Here is a 25339-nt window from a genome sequence, read left to right on the forward strand (position 1 = left end):
GAAAATCCAGCTGCCCTCACATCTGTTTTGCATGACCTTTTAATCAAGAGCAAATACTTCTGCCACTAGGAATGGAAGTCTGGGTAGGATATGGCTATGTGACTGTCTAAGCTACAGCTATGGAAAACATATTGAAACGAAATTCACGCATGCCATGTACTGTGCCCAGAAATTGTCGACTTGTCTGGGTGGGGGTAAGGATTTGACCTATTGAGAGTGCTCACACCTGCTTCTTAAATTCAAGCTGTTAATCCTTTGTTCAGAAAATGAGACATATCATGAAATATGTGAATGGACTGCTGTGACTGAAATCTTAAGTGTTTAGGCTCTTAAAGTGGTTCAAACTAAAATAACATGGATGAAATAGTGTTTTTGACTTCTGTTACGTTTATTACATTGCAGAAATCTGTGTGGCTTGACTTTACTCTCATTTAAGATCTAGGACTTTGTTGGAAGCCTTGCCTGAGTTCCAAGTTGTAACAAAGGGTCCGAAAATATTTAGTTACCCAAAATTTTTAAAACCAAAAAAAATCACTTAAGAATCTCTCCTGAAAGGATTGTAATAAAGTTTACTCTCCTACTAATAAATTTCATTCTCACACCAATATGATGGGTAGCCAATGGAATAGGTTCAGGGATTACAGTTTATCTTAAGACCAACTTAAACAGCTGTTAAAGTAGAAGCATTAACCAGTAGTAATTGAATATAGCAATTATATGTGAATATAACAGTCAAATTCTTAAAGGAAAAGATCTTGTTTATGAGGAACACAGGTACTGGCATTTAAAAGACCTACCTGAGCATGAATCTTGATGCTACTCAGCTTGAATTTTTATGTAGGAGTGCCACAGACTGGCTAATAATTTGGATCCCTTTCAAGTCAATTATGTTGCTTTGTTAAATTAGTATTAAACATTTATTTAGAGGGAAGCCTGAGCACTTTATCATGAGGAGGGAGAAAATGGAGAATGACTGGGAACAAAGACCAGACTGTTAAATAGTCTGATCACCTAGCTCTGCCCTGTATTCCCACACACACACTCAGAAAAGTGGCCTTTGGCCAGGAGTTACCTGGTGTTGCTCCGGAATCTCTCTTAGGAGTTTCAGTCCCTGACTCTAAGCTGCTTATCAGAATAGCACGTCCAGCCCCACAAAGTTCTCTGACCAAGAACCACCCTATGGTCTCCATCTTGTAATGTTTTCAGCAAGGTCTTAGAGCTCTTCATGGACTGGCACCCTTGGCAATTGCCCAGTAGATCAACTCTAGCCAATGTTCCCTCACTTAGGAATCTTCTGGCCTTGAAAAAACTACATAACTTGGTTGAAACTGCATTTCTTCATTAGTGTGTTCTCTCATCTTCTTAGAGGATAATTCTCAGTCTTTGAGAACTGCAGTGACACACATGAGATAGTGTGCACCAGACAACATATTCAGCCCTTTTTTCTAGGCTAGAGAAGAGGTATTACTCAAAAAACAAATTCAAATTTTTAATCTTTTGTTCAGAAAATGAGACATACTAGGAAATACGTGGATTGCTATTGCTTAAGTGATCCAAAGTAAACTGGGGATTACCATCAACTGTCTTATCTCAGAGATTCATAATACAACTTTAAGCTGAGTAGTCTTGCACAGTTTTAACTACGTATGTGAAAAATATATTTGACCATGAGCCCTTTACTTAACACCTATTCTACATCATACAATTTGGGAAACACTGGTTTATCCCTTCTGTTTGTTTAGAGTGAATGTCCTGAGTTGTAACTCTCTTCACATTTTGGACCAGTGGTTCTTAAACTTTGGTGTACATCAGAATCTTCTGGGGGGGTTTTAAAATTACATTGCTGGGCCAACCCCCAGAGTTTCTGATTTAGAAGGTCTGGAGCAAGATGAAACTCTGCTGCTGCAACGAGTTCCCAGGTGAAGCTGATCTCGCTGGTCTGGGAGCACACTTCGGGAAACACCTGTTCTAGATCTAGACCAACCCTTCTTACCTTAGTATGCGAGCAACGGACCCGGGGATTGTGTTCAGTGCCTCGCCTGGGGCCCACCTCCAGAGATTCTCATTCCGTGGGAGTGGAATGGGGCCAGTACCCATGCATTTCTGACAAGCTCCCAGATGCTGCTGGTGCTTTTGGTCCACAGACCACACTTGGGGGTCTGGCTTAGAGGTCACAAAACGGAATGCTGAGGAACCTTGTGAGCCTGAAGGTAAAGTCCAGTGTTTTCTCTTCTCCTCTGGTGTCTAAAACCACAGAATCATGTTTTGATTTCTGAAAATTAGATACATTGAAAAATATGATCTGCTCCGAGAACTTTGCAGGGTTTTTTCATCATGTTATGTTCTTTTAGAATCTCTGACACTGGTGAAAAGCAGAACTGGTACAACAGATCTTGCACGGGCTGTTGCCAGAGCCAGAACACTAAACGCCGGCAATGGATGTGAGCCCTGCAAGGGAATTTGGAATTCAGTTAAATATTAATGGTAGATTTTTTTCATCATTCCAGATTAAGAGTGTTAATTTCTCTACTATTTAACAATAAACCTCATGGGAGTGTGGCAGGAGTAAGTTATAGAAGAGCATGCATGGAGTCAGAGGAAACGGATTTGTGTCTTTGGCCGGCTGGTCATTTATTATTTCTTCCATACGGCAAAAGTCACTTGACCAGGTTTGAACAGGGCTTTCTGCTCTATAAAAATTGACTAGATTGGTGTCTTCTACACTTTCCTTTTGTAACTCTTTTGTTTGAAAAATTATTTTCCTTTTAATTTTAGGATTTTTTTTTATTTCTGTCTGTCTGTCTGTCTTTATTTTGAGACGGAGTTTTGCAGTGTCACCCAGGCTGGTCTGCAGTGGCACGATTTTGGCTCACTGCAACCTCCACCTCCCAGGTTCAAGCGATTCTCCTGCCTCGGTCAGTTGAGTAGCTGGGATTACAAGCGTGCACCACCATGCCCAACTAATTTTTTTGTATTTTTAGTAAAGATGGGGTTTCACCATGTTGGCCAGGCTGGTCTCAAACTTCTGACCTCAAGTGATCCACCTGCCTCAGTCTCCCTAAGCGCTAAGGTTATAGGTGTGAGCCACCTCACTTGGCCTCCTTTTTATTTGTACAAATTTATGGGGTCCATGTGCAATGTCATTACATGCATAGTGGTCAAGTTAGAACTTTTTGGGTATGTATCAACTGACTAGCATTGCCCCTGTAAACAACTCCACGTCATGATCTTCCCCACTCCCACCCCCACCCTTAACCCTTCACCCTTTAGAGTCTCCATTAGCTAACATTCTACTCTGTCACTGTGAACACTTTGTTTTTATTTATTTATTTATTTATTTATTTATTTATTTATTTTAATGGCTATTATTAAAAAGGCAGGCCAGGCATGGTGGCTCACAACTGTAATCACCACACCTTAGGGGGCCAAGCCGGGTGGATTACCTGAGGTCAGGAGTTTGAGTCCAGCCTGGCCAACATGGTGAAATGCCATCTCTACTAAAAATACAAAAATTAGCTGGATATAGTGGCACGCTACTCAGGAGGCTGAAGCAGGAGAATCGCTTGAACCCCGGAGGTGGAGGTTGCAGTGAGGTGAGATCACACCATTGCACTTCAGCTTGGGCAACAAGAGAGAAACGCTATTTAAAAAAAAAAGGCAAAAGTGACTCTTTTAAAAACACCTTGAGAACTCAATACATGAAACAAGCAGGAAGTAAGCATCGGGCACTTTAATTTCTTAATTTTTTTTTTTTTAGCAGAAGGTAATTCTAACTTGCAGAACCAGCAAAAGGCCTCTGGATTCCTCAAGTTCTCAGAAACAAGATTCATAGCTGACTTAGCTGGAAGTTTCCCCCAGTTCTTCTAATCGCACAGCTGTGGGAGATTGCGGGTCTGTGCTGTTCGATGCACATCCAATCAAACTCCCCACAATGACTTGGGCTTCTCCTACAGAATAGTCTTGTTTTTGTTTTAAATCATAATCCATTTCTTCAGTGCTTTCCCCCTTAAAACTAATAGGCAGATTTTTTTTTTTCTTTTCAGACTATGGAAAACGGCTTCACTTTGTGGGAGGAGGTAAGAGGAAAGGTTGTCTTACAGCCACATGGGGAGGTCTGGGGGTTGCTTTGTTTTCTTAGCTGTGCTGTGCAAATGAACTGAAGGTTTAACACTTAGGTGCTGTTTGAAGATATAATACAACAGAGCCCAGAGTAGGGAGTCCAGGAACGCCATAGCTGGCCCTGCCCAAGGCCCCTGTTGTACAGCTGCTCTGAGAGCTGCAAAGCTAAAATTTGTTGCCATGGCTTATACCTAAACAAACCCGTGCCTGTTCTGGTATGTAGATCATGTTCTCCAAGGGCAGCCCTGCTCACTCATTCCGTGTCCATCTGTGGGACACATGGGTTTCAATCATTCCTCCAGCATCTCCCATTCTAAAGCTGCAGTTTGTTACATGATATAGTGCCTTGTCACTTAGCAGCAGACCCTGTGGTATTGGGATCAGCCTGTTCCTCCTGCCTTCCCCAGCTATACTGGAACCTCTGTCCTCGGGGACCCTGCTGTGGGACCACCTTGCAGGTGTTAATACTTTTCCCACTAAACCTGCTTGGACAGAGGCCAACGTGAATGCTGCACTCCACTGAGTAATGGATATTCCAGGATCCCGTTTGGTTAGTTTGGAGGCTATAGCGTGCAGTCTTCCCCTAGTTCCATCAGTAGTGGGCCTTCTCTTTTAATTCCCCATTTCTCCCTCTCTCTCTGTCTTTCTCTCTCTCTCATCTGCCCATGGTCTGGCAGATGGCTCTCCTTTTGGTTTATTCTACTACAATGGTATTTGGTCATATTTCTTTAGTTTCTTCCATCTCAGGGGACTCAGAAGCTATTTTAAGGACCAAGAAATCTCCTAGGGAACAGCAAAATTACTTCTAATTCTGTGTAGCATCTTAGAGAGGTAACAAACGCGTATACATTCCTGTGTCGGTGTAAAGTCTAACCAGCAAGTGCAAAAGCACAGGTCACTGTAATTAGGACAGCCTCCTGCGCAGGCTCATGCACACACACGCTTTCCATGACTTAGTAGCAACAGTGGTATTAAATTATTTTCCTGGCAGCTAAGCTAAGAGAAAAGTGCTATGTGGTCTGCACAGTCAGTTTCAAAAGATGCAAATAAGTGTTACTCTGGAGAAATCACCAAGCCCTGGATTCTTAAAGGAATTTATTGTGTTGATTCTTCTGTGAGAGACATTGGGCAACAAAATGGCCCATGTTTTCAAACTCCGAATGGGTGGCAAAGAGCATCATTTACATAAAGTCATGTTTTTTTAATCAACTCTTTCCAAGAGCAGAATACTGTCATCCCAGAACACATTTCTGCAAGGGAGTTGAAAGAATATGAGCCACATATGTTGGTGCCTCATTCACCCTTTCGGACATTCATTTATTGAACTCAGATATGTGGAGCACCTAGAATCTACCATGCACCGCATCTACCACTGGGGATCTAGTGATAAAGCACAAGCCTCCACCGTCTCAAAGCGGACATGCTAGTCAGGAGAGACACATTCTGCTGCAGTGATATTCAGTCTGATTTTTTAGTTTTTTTCATCTCAGAGGACTCAGAAGTAATTTTAAGGGACCAAGAGATCGCCTAAAAAAACAGCAAAATGACATTACTTCTAATTCCATGAAACATATTAGAGATGTAGCAAATGCATATACATTCCTGTATCAATATAAAGTCCAACCAGCAAGTGCAAAAACACAGGTCATTTTAATCAGAACAGCATAAACCAACTAGCAACCGAATCTACAGAATATCAGATGGTAAATGCAGCATGATGCAGAGTGAGGGACAGAGAGTATAGACGTGAGTGAACCAAAGGGAGGGGGGTAGGGAGCCACGTGGATATTCGGGAGAAGGTTGTTCCAGGCAAAGGAGAAAGCTTGGCATGTTCAAAGAACAGCAAAGAGCCAAGGTGGCTGGAGGAAGCAGGAAAGCAGGAGGCAGGGGAGGAGAGGGGCTTGAGGAGGCCAGACAGGGCTTGCTAGGACATTTTAATGGCTTTCACTTCACTCTGATGATAAATAGTTTAACAAGTTTTTTAGGTTGGTGCATGTTATTCATTCTCTGTCTGTCTCTCTCCACTTTTGAGGCAGGTCTTTGGCAACTGGCGGACCGCATTCCAATGTCTGAATGAATGAAGGCCCAAGTGTCTGTAACATTACTAACCACCTTTGACTTTTACTGTGACTTGCTCACAGGGCAGGGCTTCCGGAACACTCTATTTCTGGCTTGTAAGAGAAATTATGTAGTTCTCATCTTGATGAAATTTCACAAGTCTGGACTCCCTATAATTTCCGTAATACAAAATTTAGTAGTATTCGATTTTCCTTTTCTTGTTTTTTGTTATTTCTGTATCCAAAGGGAGCTCATTTTCACAGGGTTAGCCGCACACCAAGATGAGCCTTTGACGTGCTTTGCTGAAGTCTGCTCTTTGGCACTGGAAAGGGGCTTTGCAGGGAAGAATTCTTAAGGGTTGGGATAAGCGTGGAAATGGGTGAAAGAACCAGATGGCAAACACGCTGCAGACAGGCACAGGACATTGGACCTGCGTCCTGAGATGAAGGGAATCACCTTTGCCTTTTCCCACACGATGCTCCCAAAAGGGCTGTTGTAGAAAGTGAGTTGAAGTTAAAAATAGAAAACTCTTAGATTTTATCTATATGTTCTGTTGATTGATTGTCTTAAAGTGATTTTCACCCATTCTAGAAATCTGTAGCGCTTCTTAGAAATCACATTGTAATGCTCACCTCACACATTTTTGTCCAGAAAAAGTAACTCTCAGGAGCAATTTAAAGGCAAAAGAGAGTCCTCAAAACATATCATGAATGTGCTCAAGTTAAGGGAATGTGGAGGCCATGGAGACCGCCTTGCTGCGCTGGACTTGATGGAGATGTAGAAAAAACAATGAGGGTGTGTGGTGCCCCTCGGGCTTTGGGGGACTGCGCTGATGAGGTGCCCCCGTGGCTGCCCCGCCTCCATCCTGCCCTGTGCTTGTCTTGAGTTACTGTCCAGCCAGACAACACCTCTTTGTTCTTCTAATGACTTTCTGGCCACATAACACAACTTTCAAAGCTTTACAGACAGTTTTCGCTAAGCACACATAAGGATGCTTTATGTGCAGGACAGTATTTTTTCCTTTTGGACTCCAGGTACATCATGTGCACTTGCCAATTTATTCGGCTAGATTTTATGAGCTTTGAAACATTATGGACGGTTGGCAGTCAGTCGATCATTTATCTCCAGTAAGAAAGGCCCATTAGGGTTGTGTTCCCCCTTCACCATCCTCCCGGACCAATCATTTATTAGAATAATTCCCCCAAACACTTCTCTCTAATTCTGTTTCCAGATCACCACCTCTGTGTGACATCATGGGAACTTAGTGCAAATAAATCTCCAGAGAAACCTCTGGTGGACAGATATTGAAATGGATTGCCGCAGGAGGGCATTACTTATCTCCTTCCAGAGCAGGGTTTATCACTAAAGCAAGGCTTGACGAAAAACACTCCTGAGGCTTCTGTGCATCTTAGTGTATCCAAAGCATTTCACCAGCAACTCTGAACATAGCCCAGAGCAAAATTAGCACAGGATCTTTTAGCAGCTTAGAACTGAGGCCACAAATTGGGGTACAAGAGGAAGCAGCCACGATGGGGCATGATAGTTCTGATAAGTGATACTGGTGATGTTCAGCAGGATAGAAAAAAATGCCTGAAATCGGTCTTTGTTGGTTTTGAAAAAGAAACCATCCAAAAGATAACTTTTCCAAGTCTCTGAATTATCCTATGTGGAAATGTTGTATCACTGAGTTTATGTAAGGGATGGCGCTTAGGACTAATCAAAATTTGGAACTTAGACAATATCTAAGAGTGTTCTCTTGTCAAATCACTTTGCTTTTCCTAACTCAGGGTAGACTTTGACCATGGGAGTTGATCATTTTCAATGCCTTCCTTGTAATCTTGAATGAGATAAAGGATAACAGAAAGACTTTGGGTGATGGCAAAACAAATGCTTATGAGAGGATAAGGCAGAGAAGTTGCTTCAGACTGAACTGGTCTAAGAAGGCCACATATGGGACTGGGATACAAGTCAGGCCTTGAAGTTTATGTAGAAACAAGGTAAGTGATAGGCAAAGAACAGTACAGGTGGAAGACTCAAGATGTATCCAAAGACACTTCCAGGCTGGCAAGAGGAGGGGAAAAGAGGGTGAAACCATTTCACAACACAGTGCTTGGGAATTGTGAACTTCATTTCTTTAGAGACAGGGTCTGGCTCTGTCACCCAGAGTTAGTGCAGTGGTGTGACCATGGCTCGCTGCAGCCTTGACTTCCCAGGTTCAAGTGACCCTCCCACCTCACTCCCAAGTGTCACCACACACAGCTCGTTTTTAATTTTTTGTAGAGACAGGGTCTTCCTGTATTTCCCAGGCTGGTCTGAAACTCCTGGGCTCAACCAATCCTCCTGCCTTAGCCTCTCAAAGTGCTGGGGTTACAGGCATGAGCCACTGCACACAGCCCTGAACTTTATTTTAAAGCTAGGGAGACAGGTTCAAAATAGTTAAGTGTATTTCACCAAGTAGCAAATGGCAAAACTGGAATTTGTATCAGGAGCTGTCTGTTTTCAAAGCCCATGTTTTTGTTCTCACTTATAAATGGGAGCCAAGGTGGGGTGCAGTGGCTCACGCCTGTAATTCCAACACTTTGGGAGGCAGAGGCAGGTGGATCACTTGAAGTCAGGAGTTCAAGACCAGCCTGGCCAACATGGTAAAACCCCATCTCTATTAAAAATATAAAAATTAGCCAGGGATGGTGGCGGGCGCCTGTAATCCCAGATACTCGGGAGGCTGAGGCAGGAGAATGGCTTGACCCTGGGAGGTGGAGTTTGCAGTGAGCCAAGCGCATCACTGCACTCTAGCCTAGGTGACAGAGCAAGACTATCTCAAAAAAAAAAAAAAAAAGGTAATAAGTGGGGAGCTAAACATGGCTGCACACAGACACAAAGATGGGAACAATAAACACTGGAAACTCCAAAATGGGACAGAGCGGGAGGGACAATGGCTGAAAACCTCCCTATCTGGTACTACATTCAGCAGGACTTGGGTGACAGGATCGTTAGAAGCCCAAAGCTCAGCACCACACAATATATTCATGGAAAAAACTGTACATGTGCCCACTGAATCAAAAAATTAAAAAGCCCATGATCTGTGCCCTCATCTATATATTGGGAGTGTTGGACTCAGTGGCTGATTCTAAGAACAAAATGAAAAGAAAAGGTGTATATTTGGGGCCCCAAAATAACTCAGGGTTATGTGAAAGAGTGTTGGTTCTCAGAATCTCAGAACAGTAATCCTTTAATCTCAGAAATTGTGAACAAGCAAACTGTCCACCTATCACTTGTGTTTTTTTCTTCTTTTTTTGAGACAGAGTCTTGCTCTATTTACTGCCCAGGCTGGAGTGCTGTGGCATGATCTCAGCTCACTGCAACCTCCACCTCCTGGGTTCAAGCAATTCCGTCTACCTCAGCCTCCTGAATAGCTGGGATTACAGGTGCTTGCCACAATGCCCGGCTAATTTTTGTATTTTTAGTAGAAACGGGGTTTTGCCATGTTGGCCAGGATGGTCTCAAACTCCTGACCTCAGGTGATCCACCTGCGTTGGCCTCCCAAAGTGCTGGGACAGTTGTGATTTTTATGCAGCCATCAGGTTTAGGAAATTTTAAAAATAATTATTATGTTTGATACTAAAATTCTGAAGATAATAAGTTAATATACCCAAAGGATCAGATTTCTACCTTGTTTCAAGGAAGAGAAAGATTTGGCAACTTTTGGCTTCCTTTAAGGTTTGGCCACCCGAGGCTGGAGTTGAGTGGCCACAGTCCCTTTTCATGGGCAGGAACAGGCTCATTTGCCCCTGTGCTCCTAGAAGTGCTTCACTAATTTTCTTTTCTTTCTTTTTTTTTTTTTTTTTGAGATGAAGTCTCCCTCTGTCCCCCAGGCTGGAGTGCAGTGGACCCATGTTTGGTCCCTGCAAGCTCCGCATTTCGGGTTCCAGTGATTCTCCTGCCACAGCCTCTCAAGTAGCTGGGATCATAGGCGCACACCACCACACCCAGCTTATTATTTCTCCTCCTCCTCCTCTTTTTTTTTTTTTTTTTTTTTTTTGTATTTTTAGTAGAGATGGAGTTTCACCACGTTGACTAGGCTGGTCTCAAACTCTTGAACTCAGGTGATCCACCCATCTCGGCCTCCCAGAGTGCTGGGATTACAGGTGTGAGCCACTGTGCTCAGCCCGCTTCACTAATTTTTATTAACCTGCAAAGCCTGGCACTTGAGTGAGAGGCCTCATTATTTCATTTAATAATGAAAAGCTACACAGAGCTTTCAGTCGGAAAGAAACAGGATGAAAGAAGAATTTCAAGAAGCAAAAAAAAGGACAATATGATACATGAAAATAGATCCTTAAATGTGGTGCATATGGCACTTTATGCAATTGCTAGTAATCCTTAATATTCACTAATTTCCATTCAAATCTTCCCACTCAGCAAGCTATTCTGAGGCTCAAAGTATTATTTGTTAGCTAAAGAAGTCAATGAGTGTGCCATGATAGTGTTGGGAGACACGTTAGCAACTGAGTCCAACCCTTTTGTCTTTTTATAGTTGAAGACAGAAAGGCCGATCTAGGAAAAGCAATTTTACCCAAGGTAGCATACCCTGAGCTATTTTCTTTTGAGTTTGTGTTAGAAAGTTCATTCATTAGCAATGGTATGTAATAATGCAAAATATCAAAAAGATTTTGAAGAAAGGTCCTAACGGAACTATGCACTGCATAATGAACTTCATTTTTTCTTTTTTTTTTTTTTTCCTGAGATGAAGTCTCGCTCTCTTACCAGTCTGGAGTGCAGTGCGTGATCTCGGCTCACTGCAACCTTCACCTCCCGGGTTCAAGCAATTCTCCTGCCTTAGCCTCTTGAGTAGCTGGGACTACAGGCGCACACCACCACGCCCACCTAATTTTTGTATTTTTAGTAGAAATGGGGTTTCACCATGTTGGCCAGGATGGTCCTCATCTCCTGACCTCATGATCCACCCGCCTCGGCCTCCCGAAGTGCTGGAATTACAGGGTAAGCCACCACATCCAGCCTGAACTTCATTTTTCATTCTTCCCTTTTCTCTCCAATTTTTTTTTTTCTTTTTTGTTTCTTGAACAGAAAATAATTGTAAACTCCCTCTCTGTAGGTTTCTGTGGGGGTGGGGGGTGTGGCTGCAGCTCTCCGTGCAAACCTGTGTGTTTGACTGAGACTGTGCCTGAGAACTAGTCTCAGGTCTTGAGCCATCCGCCCCACCTGATTTCCTGCCCTGTCCTTTGTTAGGATAATTGATATGAGAGCAAACCAGTGGCCTGGAAAATAGAAAATGAAGTCCATTTCTGGTTTTGAGGCTTTTTGATTTCATGTAGCATTAACATTTCCGAAAAACCAAATTCAGAGGTTGACAATTTCAAAACTTTCCACAGATTTACAATTATCTACTGTGGAAAGTATTAATTACATAAAGAAAGAAGATTTTAACATGAAGGCAGTCGAAAGGGCACACTCTCAGAATAGCTGGCAACTTTTCCTGAGTAAGGATCGTTAGTCATGTAACCCTGACATACATATGTACACTTGCTTTTACATGTAGGAATGTTGCAAATTTGTCTGATCTTGCTCTGAATGATGAACATTTTAACATCGCCTGGCATTTGGGGAACATTTGTTCTAAAAAGCCCCCCATTACAAACTGAAATATTTCTATTGCCACTGTGAGTGAATTTTGATTATTGCTTTGTTTTCATGTCAAACCATCTGCCAAGTTTTTTTCAAATCTGAAACAGCCTACAAAATCTCTTCTCACAGCATATTCCTATACTTGCAGAAATCGACGTATAGATATATATAATCTAATCTCTGTGCCACTTCTGAGCATATTCCCGATTCCTTGTAGGAAAGGAGCTGTCTCCCCTGTGTTCTTGTCTTCACAGTTTTGTCCGTAGTTACAGTTCGATTCCTTTTAACATAAGCTGTGCAGTGGAGGTGATTTTTGCTTGCTGGTGGTCATGGGTAAGGCAATTATGAAGTCTGACATTATTCTTGGAATGATTTTAAGCAAAATATCGTAGTTCATGAAAACCTGTCTGCAAAACGCCAACAAGTTAATAGTCATTTATGTTCAGAAGGAAAAAATTATGGCTGCCAGACCACCTTCATGTGGGAGATTTGGCTATAAATTTTAAATATCCATTGTGAGAATTATACTATGTGTAAGGAAATCAGCATCCTGCAGTTTTACAAGTGGGCCTTAGAAGGGCATAATGCACAAAGGCACAGTAAGAACAGAAAAACTTAAGAAATGCAAGCGGAACAGGCAAGTAAAAAGGCACCTCTAAAGCTTCTGGCATCTCCTACAAGGCTTTTAGGTATGGGCCCAGTTCCTAAGGCATTTTTTTTTTAAAGATAAAATGTTGATGTGATGTCCTGAATGTTTTAAACACTTAGAATTGCCACCAGTTTTGAGCCCTTTCTATGCGCTGTCTTACGTGGGTCATCTAATATCAGCTTTGGAAAAGCCCCATGGGATGTAGATACTGATGAGGAGACAGATTTAGTGAGAGGTTGGTATCTGGCCCAGAGTCTCAATCTGGCAGGGCTTGGCTCTCCTTTATCTGGTCCTTGTAGGAAACAAAAACTATTCATTACTGGACACAGGAGTTCGAAAAAGGTGCGGGGCTAGCGCAGCAACTATATGATGATTATACCAATTTGTTTAGGAAAAACATTGTGTGGGCTTTGGGGTCAAATCAGACATAATTCCAGTTCCCAGTTCTATCCTCACCACCTACTAGCAATGCAACTTTGGAAAACTTAGATTGTCAATGCATTTAAGCCTCAGTTTTCTTATCTGTCAAACAGAAAATAATAATATTGCCTTACCTCATGGGGTATTAAATTTATAGACAGGCCGGGTGCAGTGGCTCGTGCCTGTAATTCCAGCACTTTGGGAGGCCGAGGCGACAGGATCACCTGAGGTTGGGAGTTTGAGACCAGCCTGACCAACATGGAGAAACCCTGTCTCTAATAAAAATACAAAATTAGCCGGGCGTGTGGCACATTCCTGTAATCCCAGCTATTCAGGAGGCTGGGGCAGGAGAATTGCTTGAACCCAGGAGGCAGAGGTTGCAGTGAGCCGAGATCGCGCCATTGCACTCTAGCCTGGGCAACAGAGTGAAACTCCATCTCAAAAAAAAAAAAAAAAAAGAAAGAAAGAAATTTATAGAAAACAGTATACATCACTACCCGTGCCTAGTAAAACACTTTTAAATGTTGACTATTAACATTGTTAATTTCTCTTCCTTGAGCAGGCAGTCCTAATAAGGAATGATTCTCTGCGTTGGGAGAGATATTCAGAAGCTTACATTGGTACTTTATTTTCTTAAAGTGTTTGTTTTTTTTTTCTTCTGGAGATGGAGTTTCACTCTTGTTGCCCAGGCTGGAGTGCAATGGCACGATCTCAGCTTACTGCAATCCCGCCTCCCGGGTTCAAGCAAATCTCCTGCCTCAGCCTCCTGAGTAGCTGGGATTAATTTTGTATTTTTAGTAGAGATGGGGTTTCTACATGTTTGTCACATTGGTCTGAAACTCCAAACCAACCTCAGGTGATCTGCCTGCCTCAGCCTCCCAAAGTGCTGGGATTACAGGCGTGAGCCACCACGTCCAGCCAAAGCTTTTTTTTTTTTTTTTGAAGACAAGATCTCCCTGTTGCCCAGGCTGGAGTGCCAAGTGGCGTGACCATACCTCACTGCAGCCTTGAACTCCTGGGCTCAAGCAATCTCCTGCTCCAGCCACCAAAGTAACTGGGACTAAAAGCATGCTCTACTATGCCCAGCTAATAGTTAATTTGTGTAGAGATGGGATCTTGCTCTGTTGCCCAGGCTGCTTTTTTATTATTAACTTGAAATTTTATAGTTTTTATAAGAGGACGTTACAGAATACTCAATAAAAGTAAGTTCTGAAATTGTCACTGAGAGCAATACGAAATTTTAAAAACTGTTTTTAATTCCAACAAGAACTTTGTTTAGTTTAGGGACTGAGTGTGCTCTCAGAAATTTTTGAGAGTACATTGTTCTAGTATGAATGGGTTCAAGGATCCCATCAGTCTTGGGTGCTTGTTCTTGTGGCCTTTATTGGAATCAACTTTCCTCTCTCTCTTGAACCTTGGCAAAAACTGCTTCTAGACCCTTACCATGAAACCACCATGGCTTATTTAGGGCTAGCATTGGAAATTAGACCGTGTACACCCTACACTCACTAAAGCTGAATTCTCATAGAATAAGGTTACTTTCCTGCTTCTTCCTTCCCAGTTAACTTTTGTGCAATCAATTTCCTATAAATTAAAAACAAGATGCCAATTTGCTGTAAGGTTTTAAGAAGATCCTTAACTGAAGCCTGAACTTGCCTTAAGGCAGGTTCAGTTCTATCCTTTCATTTCCTTTCTCCTTATCAGGGACCAGATCCACCGGCTGCTGTAAGAGCCCTGTTCTCTGCTGACTGACAGTGGTCTCAACACAAACACTTTGATCTATGGGCAAATTTTGAAAAAGTTGAACAGGAAAATAACTTGAGAATGATAGATAAATGCAGTTGTTCCCTTTTCCCCACTCTTTCAGCACGTTTACACAGACACTCACATATATACAATATACACATTCAAGAATGTATAAAAAATTCTTAAAGCCCAGAGCAAAAGTGAGTTTCCCAGACAAAATGAATACCATCGTTATTGAGGCTATTCCTAGAAGCTCTGAGCTTTGGACAAGGGCAATTATTAACTTCTACACTTTAATCTTAAGAGTTAATAATCTAAAGTACAAAAGTAATCAAGTTGGTATTTAACAAACATGCCAGAAATTCTACGTGAAATGATTGCTGATCATTCAGTCACTGCACTTACAAGTATTAAGTTCAACAGATACTGTTAAATGATCCGTTTTCGTCCAGGTGAAGCAAATATTAACCCCAATGACCATACGGTAAATGCAGTTTTATGCTTTTGCAGAATAGTTCCTGACTTGTTATATGAGTTAGACTTCTTAAAAACTAAGTTGTTATTAACGTCCTAAGATATTTTAAGTGATTTAAGCCTTTTTGTAGTAAACCTTTTATATAAACGATTTGTCTTAAAACAGAAATGAAGTAGTTTTTTTTGTTTTGTTTTGTTTTTGATGGAGTCTTACTCTGTCACCCAGTCTGGAGTGCAGTCACACTATCTCGGCTCAGGGTAGCCTCTGCCTCCCAGGTTCAGGAGACATGTTGCCCAGGCTGGTCTCAAGCCTCTGGCCTCAAGAGATATACCAGCCTTGGCCTCCCCAAGCGCTGGGATTGCAGGCATAAGCCACCACACCTGGCCAGTTTAAAGTAGTTTTGACACAGGGATAGACATATAAATCAATAGAAACAACTAGAAGGTCCAGATTCAAAACCATGAACACGTGAACATTTGGTCTATCACAGAGGCAGCTTTGCAGATGAGCTGGAGAAAGTAATCTTTTAAATAAATAGAGCTGCTATGATAGGTTGCCCATATGGGGGAAATGGGACTTGTAATTTACATCACAAACAATAATTTATTTCAAGTGTATAAAGCTTAAGGTGAAAAGGAAGCCTTCAAAAATGTTAGAATAATATATAGGGAATTTATTTCTTTAAGGTATCATAAGAGTTTAAAAATATCATACACACATACACACAAGCACATACATAAAGGAAGGTATTGATACATTTTTCCCCATTAAGATGTAAAACCTAGGTTCATTTTAGAAAAGTGAACGGGGCGGGGCACAGTGGCTCACACCTTTAATCCCAGCACTTTGGGAGGGCAAGATAGGTGGATCATTTGAGGTCAGCCTGGCCAACATGGTGAAACCCCGTCTTTACTAAAAATGCAAAAATTAGCTAGGCATGGTGGTGCGCACATGTAATCCCAGCTACTCAGGAGGCTGAGGCAGGAGAATCGCTTGAACCCGGGATCGTGCCAGTGAGCTGAGTTTGCGCCATTGCACTCCAGCTGGGGCAACAAGAGTGAAATTGTCTCAAAAAAAAAAAAAAAGTGAAAGGATAAGGCACAGTCTGGGAGAAGATATTTGCAAACCATAAATCAACAAACAATAAAGCAGTTGGAAAGAAAACATGTTGTACATAATAGGTGTGTAATCAAAATGTGCAGATATTACAAAAATATAAGTTTAGGGGCCAAATATATATATTTTAGAGACAGGGTCTCACTCTGTTAAGCCTGACTACAGTGGCCTGAGCATAGCTCACTGTGGCCTCAAACTCCTGGGCTCAAGTGATCCCCCCACCTTGGCCCCCAGAGTGTTGTTTGTGATTACAGGTGTGAGTCACTGCACCTGGCCATGGGCCAAATATTTTTAAAGGTTATAAATGCTACACTTATCTATAAAGTGATGCATTACATATGAATTAAGTCAATATTAAACTCCACCTTGTTTTGGTTGATATGTTCTATTGTGCATGAAACACAAATATTTTTGAATTGTGATTATAAGAAGCATTTTATAACACTGAGATTTAATTCAAATTTACTACATAGAAAAATCATGAATTAACTTTCATAATTGCTGCTACTTCCCCCTTGTTTTATCCATGTGGGCTCAAATTATTTCCGTTGACATGGGGCTTTCTCATCCTTTTCTTCCAATTGATTTCTGAGCACACCGTTAAACAAAACTGATTCAAGGGTCTCAGACTCACAATTTTACGATTAATAAATAACAGCTGTTCTTAAATCAGTTCCTATGTGCTTGGCATTGTGCTAAGCACTTTGTATACTATTCTTCCTTTTACTTCTTAGAAACCTATGACATGGGCACTATTTTTTTTTTTTTTTTTTTTTTTGAGACAGAGTCTTGCTCTGTCACCAGGTGCCAGGCTGGAGTACAGTGGTGTGATCTCGGCTCACTGCAGCCTCCAGTGATAGGCACTATTTTTAACATCCCCACTTCACAGATGAGAAAGCTCAAACGCAGAAACTATGTAATTTACTTGCAATTAAACATCTAGTAAGGTTCATGTTTTCAAAGAATTTTTGGTCCAGGAAATATAAAAACTATCGTTGCTCTTCTTTGTGACATCTTTAAGTTATAAAGCTAAGAGCAACAGCTAAATAATGCTTTTTGCCTTTTTTTTTTTCTTTTTTTTTTGAGATGGAGTCTCGCTCTATCACCAGGCTGGAGTACAGTAGCGCAGTCTTGGCTTTCTGCAACCTCTGTCTCCTGGGTTCAAGCAATTCTCCTGGCTCAACCTCCCGAGTAGCTGGGATTACCGGCACCAGCTACCGTGCCCGGCTAAGTGTGTATTCTTAGTAGAGACAGGGTTTCTTCATGTTGGTCAGACTGGTCTTGAACTCCTGACCTCATGTGGCCTCCCAAAGTGCTGGGATTAGAGGTGTGAGCCACCACACCTGGCTCTGTTATTTTTTTAAAGATAATTTTTAACAATTCAACTTAGCAATTCAGGATGTTTCAGATGATTAATTTCTTCTTGAGTAAATTTTGGTGGGTTATATTTTTCCATAATTCATTTCATGCATATTTTTTAATTATTCACATAAAATAGTTTATATTATCTTTTAATTTTTTTCATGTTTGCAGCATATGTGGTAATATTCCTTTTTGTTATTGTTGATAGGCTGTAAGTTATATATTCTCTCACTTTGTGTACTTTTTTTGTTTTTGAGACAGAGCCTTGCTCTACTGCCCAGGCAGAAGGGCAGTGGCACGATCTTGGCTCACTGCAACCTCCACCTTCTGGCCTTCTGGGTTCAAGCGATTCGCCTGCCTCAGCCTCCCAAGTATCTGGGATTATAGGCACTCACCACCACACTTGACTAGTTTCTGTCTTTTTAGTGCAGATGGGGTTTCACCATATTGGCCAGGCTGGTCTCGAACTACTGACCTCAAGTGGTCTGCCCATCTCAGCCTCCCAAAGTGATAACGATTACAGGTGCGGGCCACTGCAACTGGCCACCCTCACTTTTGTTGATTAAAATCTTACCAGAAGTCTATTAATATTATTACTCTTTTTAAAGAATCAGGTTTTGACTTTGTTGAATCTCTGTATTACATACTTGTTTTCATTTCTTTGATTTCTGCTATTTTAATTTTCTTTCTGTCTTTCTAAAGATTCCTTTCATTCTTTTTCTAACTTCTTAAGGTGTATATTTACCTAATTAATTTTCTACCTCTTATTTTTTCTAATATGTATATTTGAGTCCCCGTTTCTTTGTTGTATCCATATCTACAAATTTTGAAAGTTAATGTCTTAATGATTATTCCATTCAAAATACTTTCTAATTTGATTTTTTCTTTGACCATTAAATCACCTAGAAGTAAATTTCTTAATTTTGAAACACTGTAGAAGCTAGTTACCTTTTTGTTATCTATATTTAGCTTAATTGCTAGAAATTAAGATTTGAGAACTCCACTCTATAATTTCAATTCACTTAAATAAGAATTGCTTTAATGGCCAATTATGCTTAACATTTGTAAACGTGCCACATATTCATATATGTATATATATATTCTGTGACTGTTTTCTTCTTACAGTTTTATATATGTCCATTAGGTCAAGTCTGTTAATTGGATTGTATAAATCTCTTTCAAGCTTACTGCCTTTTTGCCCATTCTGTTCTATCAAATTGCTCATAAAACGTTTGACTATATTTCTCCTTTTAATTCTGTCATTTTGCTTTATACCTTTTGAGGCTGTGTTATTAGACACACACAAATATAAAGTGTTATTTATAAAATAAAGTGTTCTACATTCTGATGAATTAAATATTTATTATTATTAAATTACTGTCTTTACCTTCCGTAATGCTTTTTTTTTTACCTTAACATGTAACAGTTACACAAGCCTGGGGACACTGCCGATATACAATCACCTTAACTTTCCTGGGCAACCCAGGTGATGTAAACTTGGAACTCAAAACTAGGCAAGGGCTGGTTTACTTACAGCTCAACTTTATCCTGAAGGTGTAGCCCTTTGGCACCTCAGCTTATTGTGGGGAGAATTTCCTATATGTGATTCCTCACCCAGTATGGACCCAGGTCTCTGATTTCTGTTCCTTTCACTCAGCAAGGCCATGAAGGCAAACATTTACAGATATAAAACTCTTAAAGGAAGAGGCATCAGAGTTGCCTTGATGTTACTAGAGTTGTATTGATGTTGAAGTGCTTTTTATTCTTCTGTGCTACTTAAATCACTTGCAAATTTTGTTTGGAAGCAGTTACAAAAATAGTAGACAAAGGCAATGAATATGCTTGTGTCATATTTTCCAATTATAATTACAAAATAATTTTTTTTTTTTTGGAGACAGTCTTGCTCTGTCACTCAGGCTGGAGTACAGTGGTGCGATCTTGGCTCACTGCAACCTCTGCCTCCTGGGTTCAAGTGATTCTCCTGCCTCAGCCTCCCAAGTAGCTGGGAATACAGGCGCCCACCACCACACCCAGTTAATTTTTTGTATTTTAGTTGAGAAAGGGTTTCACAGTGTTGCTCAGGCTGGTCTCGAACTCCTAAGCTCAGGCAATCCACCTGCCTCGGCCTCCCAAATTGCTAGGATTACAGGCATGAGCCACCATGCCTGGCCCCTACAAAATAATTTTTCAGAAAGAATAATAATTTTTCAAAAAGAATAATATTATCAGCATGTGGTGAGCTCAGGATCCAAAAACCAGACAATCTGAGTCCAGAGGCTTGTTAACTTGGCTGGATACAAAGAGTGCTTAATCAAAGTAGGACCTCCCTTTTCTGATGATAGAACCTGACTAAATTTCTACATACCATGTGCCCATCTGAGAACGCTTGTTAGAAAACCAAGATTCTACATCTACCCTAACAATAAAGACCTCTTTAACTGAGTTCCCTTTAAAATTCAACAAGTCTGACTAAAACAATTCACAAATACTGTTTAGAAATCTTTCATATTGGCTGGGCGCGGTGGCTCACGCCTGTAATCCCAGCACTTTGGGAGGCTGAGGCGGACGGATCACAAGGTCAGGAGATTGAGACCATCCTGGCTAACATGGTGAAACCCCATCTCTACCAAAACTACAAAAAATTAGCCTGGTGTGGTGGCATGCACCTGTAGTCCCAGCTACTCGGGAGGCTGAGGCAGGAGAATCACTTGAACCCGGGAGGCGGAGGTTGCAGTGAGCCAAGATTGAGCTGCTGTACTCCAGCCTGGGTGACAGAGAGGGACTCCATGTAAAAAGAAACAAAACAAAAAACGGCTGGGTGCGGTGGCTCACGCCTGTAATCCCAGCACTTTGAGAGGCAGAGGCGGGCAGATCATGAGGTCAGGAGTTCAAGACCAGACTGGCCAACATGGTGAAACCCCATCTCTACTAAAAAACACAAAAATTAGCTGGGCATGGTGGCTCGTGCCTGTAATCACAGCTACTTGGGAGGCTGAGGTAGGAGAATTGCTTGAACAGGGACCTGGGAAGCGGAGTTTGTAGTGAGCCGAGATCGCGCCACTGCACTCCAGCCTGGGATACAGAGCAAGACTCCATCTCAAATAAAAAACAATCTTTCATACTGTCAGTAAATATTTGAACAAAATGACAATGCTGTATTTAAGATTGCATGAAAATGTGTCACATAAATCAATATTCTTTCCTGATTCACAAAGCATACTTATATTCTATACAACATGCTGTGTTTGAAAACGATTTCGTTTTCTCTTCCAAATTGTAGTCCTTCTTCCAGAAACTACAGTAGAGATGTGCCTCATGAAGAATACAGTATGTGTCCTCTTTCCAACTTTGTTTAAAGTAGATAAACTGTTCATCAATTCTTAGGTCTGCATATTCTTAGGTCTCTGTTAAGGGATTTGAAAAATTTCCCAAGTTCTTAATTTAATCCCAAATTAAAGCATCCTATATTCAACTCTCATCTTCTTGTGATAATTATTGTCCTTATGATGTACAGTAGTAGATGTATGTAGAATGTTCAGACTATTAGACTTATTCTCTTGTCCATGACTAAGCCATGCACAGTGGTAGATGTATGTAGAATATTCAGACTATTAGATTTATTCTCGTCCATGACTAAGCCATTTTTATAACTTTTCAGTCATTTTGTTCTTTAGAATTTCATCCCCCTCCCACTCTGTTTTGTTTTGTTTTAATTTTGGGACCTTTGGTACTATTGGCTCTTGATCTTATGCTTACAAGAGAATATTTAATGATTTAGTGGCAGTTTTATTGTCTCTTAAACATTTGATAGGTTTTCTGCATAATTTCTTAATATGTCCTTTTTTTTTATGTTTTTAGTATAAAATTGAAAACTTGTGGGATTGAATTTTATGACATTGGCACAATTCCTCCTCCACAGTTGCAGTATACACTTCTATTATACTCTTATTTCCAGAGATTAAAATATGAATATAATAGCGTCACATGGCCTGGATACATAAAGTTTATGTTTGGATCAGTATTACAGATTGAAAACTTTTTGTTTACTAAACAAATAAGATTGGATATCTTGTAGATTTTTTATACTTTAATTGTTACTTATCGTAAATATATTGGCAGAATCTGAAACTACGTTTTACTATAATTTTTTAAGGTTCAACATCAGTTTGATCATCTTTGTTTTACTTGCCTAAGTATGTTCTGATGAAAATAGCACTGGGGTGGAAGTCAGGAAATTCAGATGCTAGTCATAACACTGCCATTTAGATGCTCTGTGATCTTGGGCCTCAGTTTAGACTAGGTCAGAGGTTTCCAAATTTTTTAAGGCTAACATTCTATGTTTAAACAAAATTTTACAAGTGAAAATCAAAACACATCCTCTGAAAAAGAGTGGAATATATTATTATTTTTATTAAGTTGCTCCGCAATTCTAGGACAGTACTATTCATTTAATGAAGCAAGTCAGTCTTTTTTTTTTTTTTTTTTTAGACATTTTTTCCCTCTTGTTGACCAGGTTGGAGTGCAATAGTACAATCTTGGCTCACTGCAGCCTCTGCCTCCTGAGTTCAAGGATTCTCCTACCTTAGCCTCCCAAGTAGCTAGGATTATAGGCATGTACCACCACACCTGGCTAATTTTGTATTTTTAGTAGAGACTGGGTTTCATCATGTTGATCAGTCTGGTCTTGAACTCCTGACCTCAGGGGATCCACCCGCCTCGGCTTTCCCCAAAGTGCTGGGATTACAGGCGTGAGCCACCAGCCCTAGCTCACAAGTCAATCTTTATGAGAGACTGGAGAGATATTTTTCAATTTTTTGAAATGTCTATTTTGTTCTTGTTGCTATTTAATTTACAAATACAGAAATTATAAGTTGAGGAAGCAACTTGTAAACAACTTTGCAAGTAGAGTTATAAAAACCGTCAGTATGTGGACCACTGCCATCTCTATGGATATGTATATTAACAATTTAGTAAAAGTAAATTTTAATGATGCAGTTTTTAAAAGTCCATATGTTAAACGAGAATAATCCTGAATGATAATACTCTCTGGGAACTTTTAATCTGGTATTTAGACTTTGTATAAAGTGAACAAACGTAAATATTTTTATTTTCTTCTTAAATCCTATACATGAGAAAGTTTGTTGCCATTTCTTCTGTGCATTGGGAAATCCTCTGAACCGACCTGATTGTGCATGTACAGTTGATTTTAAACAAGCCATTTCATGCATAATTCAGAACCCATTGTCAAGAGACAGAATGACATTCTTGTGTGTTACAGATGAACCGAGTGTGAAGAACTACTTTATCTTTTGTGCACACTCTCTGAAGTCTAGTTGTGACCCACTCATGTCTTCAAGCAATTCCCCTTTGATGGCCTAGCTCCACCCACCCTCCATCCTCCGGGGACCCATGCACTCACAGCCATTCCCAGCCTGTGGCCCTGGGGCTGCCCTCCCTCCTGGAACAGCTCCCTCCATCCTATTTAGCTGTTGCCTGGAAACCTCTTTATTCTTCTCTCCTGTCTTCAATTTCTTAGCAAAACTTGTACGTTTTTGATGCCTGCTCCTTCCCACTGAAACTTCAGGCCTGGTCTTGCCTCCTTTCCTTGTGTTGGGGATGCTGCAGGGGCCCAAGCCTTGGCCTAATCTTGCTCTCAGCCAGGCCTCCCCGCCACCTTGCCCTTGACCTGACCCTCAAGAAACAGCCTCATCCCTGCCCTAGCTCCTCCCTCCCCAGGAAAGGAGTCCCTACCAATGTCCAAAGTCTCACTAAGTCAGTGCCACTTATAATTACAGCTTTGCTTTTTTGAATGAATTTTACATGAAAGACGGAGTTTACAAAGTCTCTTCATAGTTATTTAGGTTTGGAGTCTTCTTTTCATAACAAAATAAGCCACTAGAAATCGCTTCCAACATTTACTTTCTTTTTTTTCCCCTGCTGGTCTCTAAATTAGCTGAAGTCTTATAAAAGGCTTGCTTTCCATGACCGCTTTGTACAAATCCTCTTTGGAAGAACTTGACTAATGATCAGGTAACAGTTTTGGACTCTATTTTATGTATATACTGAATTAATTAGTACTTAATTTAAATTTTTGTTCTTGATGCCTTAATGAATAATTCACGTACCGTGGTTATACTGAAAAGATTTTTGGTTCACGTAGGTGGGAGAACATCTGACAACACTGAAGTCATTATTCCTTAATTTATTTTTTCATCATTTGATGAAACAACATTTATAAGGCATTTACTCTCTATATGATTCCATAAAAGTTTACAATCTACTGAAAAGTCAAAATAATAAAATCTCATACGAATATGTGTTTCTCCCTCCTTACACGGTTATCATATATGCTTCTGTTTGTCTTCTTGCAGAAAGGACAAAATCCCCTTTAAATATACTATTTTCACTAAATCGTGAAAAGTGTTTTATGGTATAATTCCACATAAAAGCTTTAGTTCTGACACTGTAAAATATAGCATTATACCTTAAATCCTAAACATTCTTGCTTGTGAGCTGAAAATTAAGAATCAGGATCCAGTCAAGCCTTTGCAATTGCTTTTGGAACAGGTGCTGGGGCAAAGCTGTGAAAACAGAAAACTGAGCGCCAAGAATTCCCATGGACTTCAAGAATGGAACAGACAAAACCAAAGGGTGGTCCAGCATTCACAGCCAAATGACATAGCTCACTCTAATCGCTGTATATTTTGAGAGCAAATGCGCTGGAATAACAAAACGTTTTTCCTTTATTTTTACATTTTGAAAAATATGACAGTTGTGAGAGTTTTCTCTTTGGAACAGAGAAGTCTGGGGAAGGTCCGAAGTGGCAACTTTTCATAAGGAAAGCAAATGAAGGGCATAGGTCTTTGTGGCTTTTAGTGCTGAGTCTCCCTGGACTCGGCTGCCTGAGGGTACGACAGGGCCTCGGAGAACTCGGGGGGAAGTCTCACCGGCTGCCACACAGGGCTGCTCCCCACGTCTGCCATCATGCTGGGAGCGGTGCCGTCTTCTGTTGCCAGGACCCTGTGGCACTGCTTTCCGGTGTTACTGGAGCCGTCTGGGTCTCACAGCTGGAGGGGCTCCCAATCTTGTTTTTCTCCTTTGGGCAGTCAGTTATCTCTGGGACTCAGTTTCCTTGTCTGAATACAGGATCAATGACAACAGACCCACCTACTTCACCGCGTCAAATAAAACAATGTGTACAAATGTCCTTTTTTTTTTTTTTTTTTTTTTTTTTTCTGAGACAGTGTATCTTGCTCTGTCGCTTAGGCTGGAACACAGTGATGATCACAGTGCTCACTGCAGCCTCGACCTCCCATACTCAAGCAATCCTCTTGCCCCAGCCTCTCGAACAAATGTACTTTTAAAGGCAGAAATCAAGGTGTAAAGGTAAGTATTTTAATTGGCTCTGTGAACTGCCAGCTGATATGATTGGTTATGATTAGAAGTGTGAGGGAGACTTAGAGAAAGAGATCATGAATACAAGAAAGGTATTACTTAAGAATATAGATATGACCCAGTATTGGGAGGCCAAGGAGAACAGATCACAAGGTCAGGAGATCGAGACCGTCCTGGCCAACATGGTGAAACCCCATCTCTACTAAAAATACAAAAATTAGCTGGGCATGGTGGCACTTGCCTCTAGTCCCAGCAACTCAGGAGACTGAGCCAGGAGAATCCTTGAACCCGGGAGGCAGAGGTTGCAGTAAACTGAGATCAGGCCACAGCACTCCAGCTCTATCTATTTTTTGAGA

This window comes from Aotus nancymaae, unplaced genomic scaffold (assembly GCF_030222135.1).
Source record: "Aotus nancymaae isolate 86718 unplaced genomic scaffold, 86718_ANA_hifiasm-v0.15.2.pri h1tg000006l, whole genome shotgun sequence".
Taxonomy (NCBI): domain Eukaryota; kingdom Metazoa; phylum Chordata; class Mammalia; order Primates; family Aotidae; genus Aotus; species Aotus nancymaae.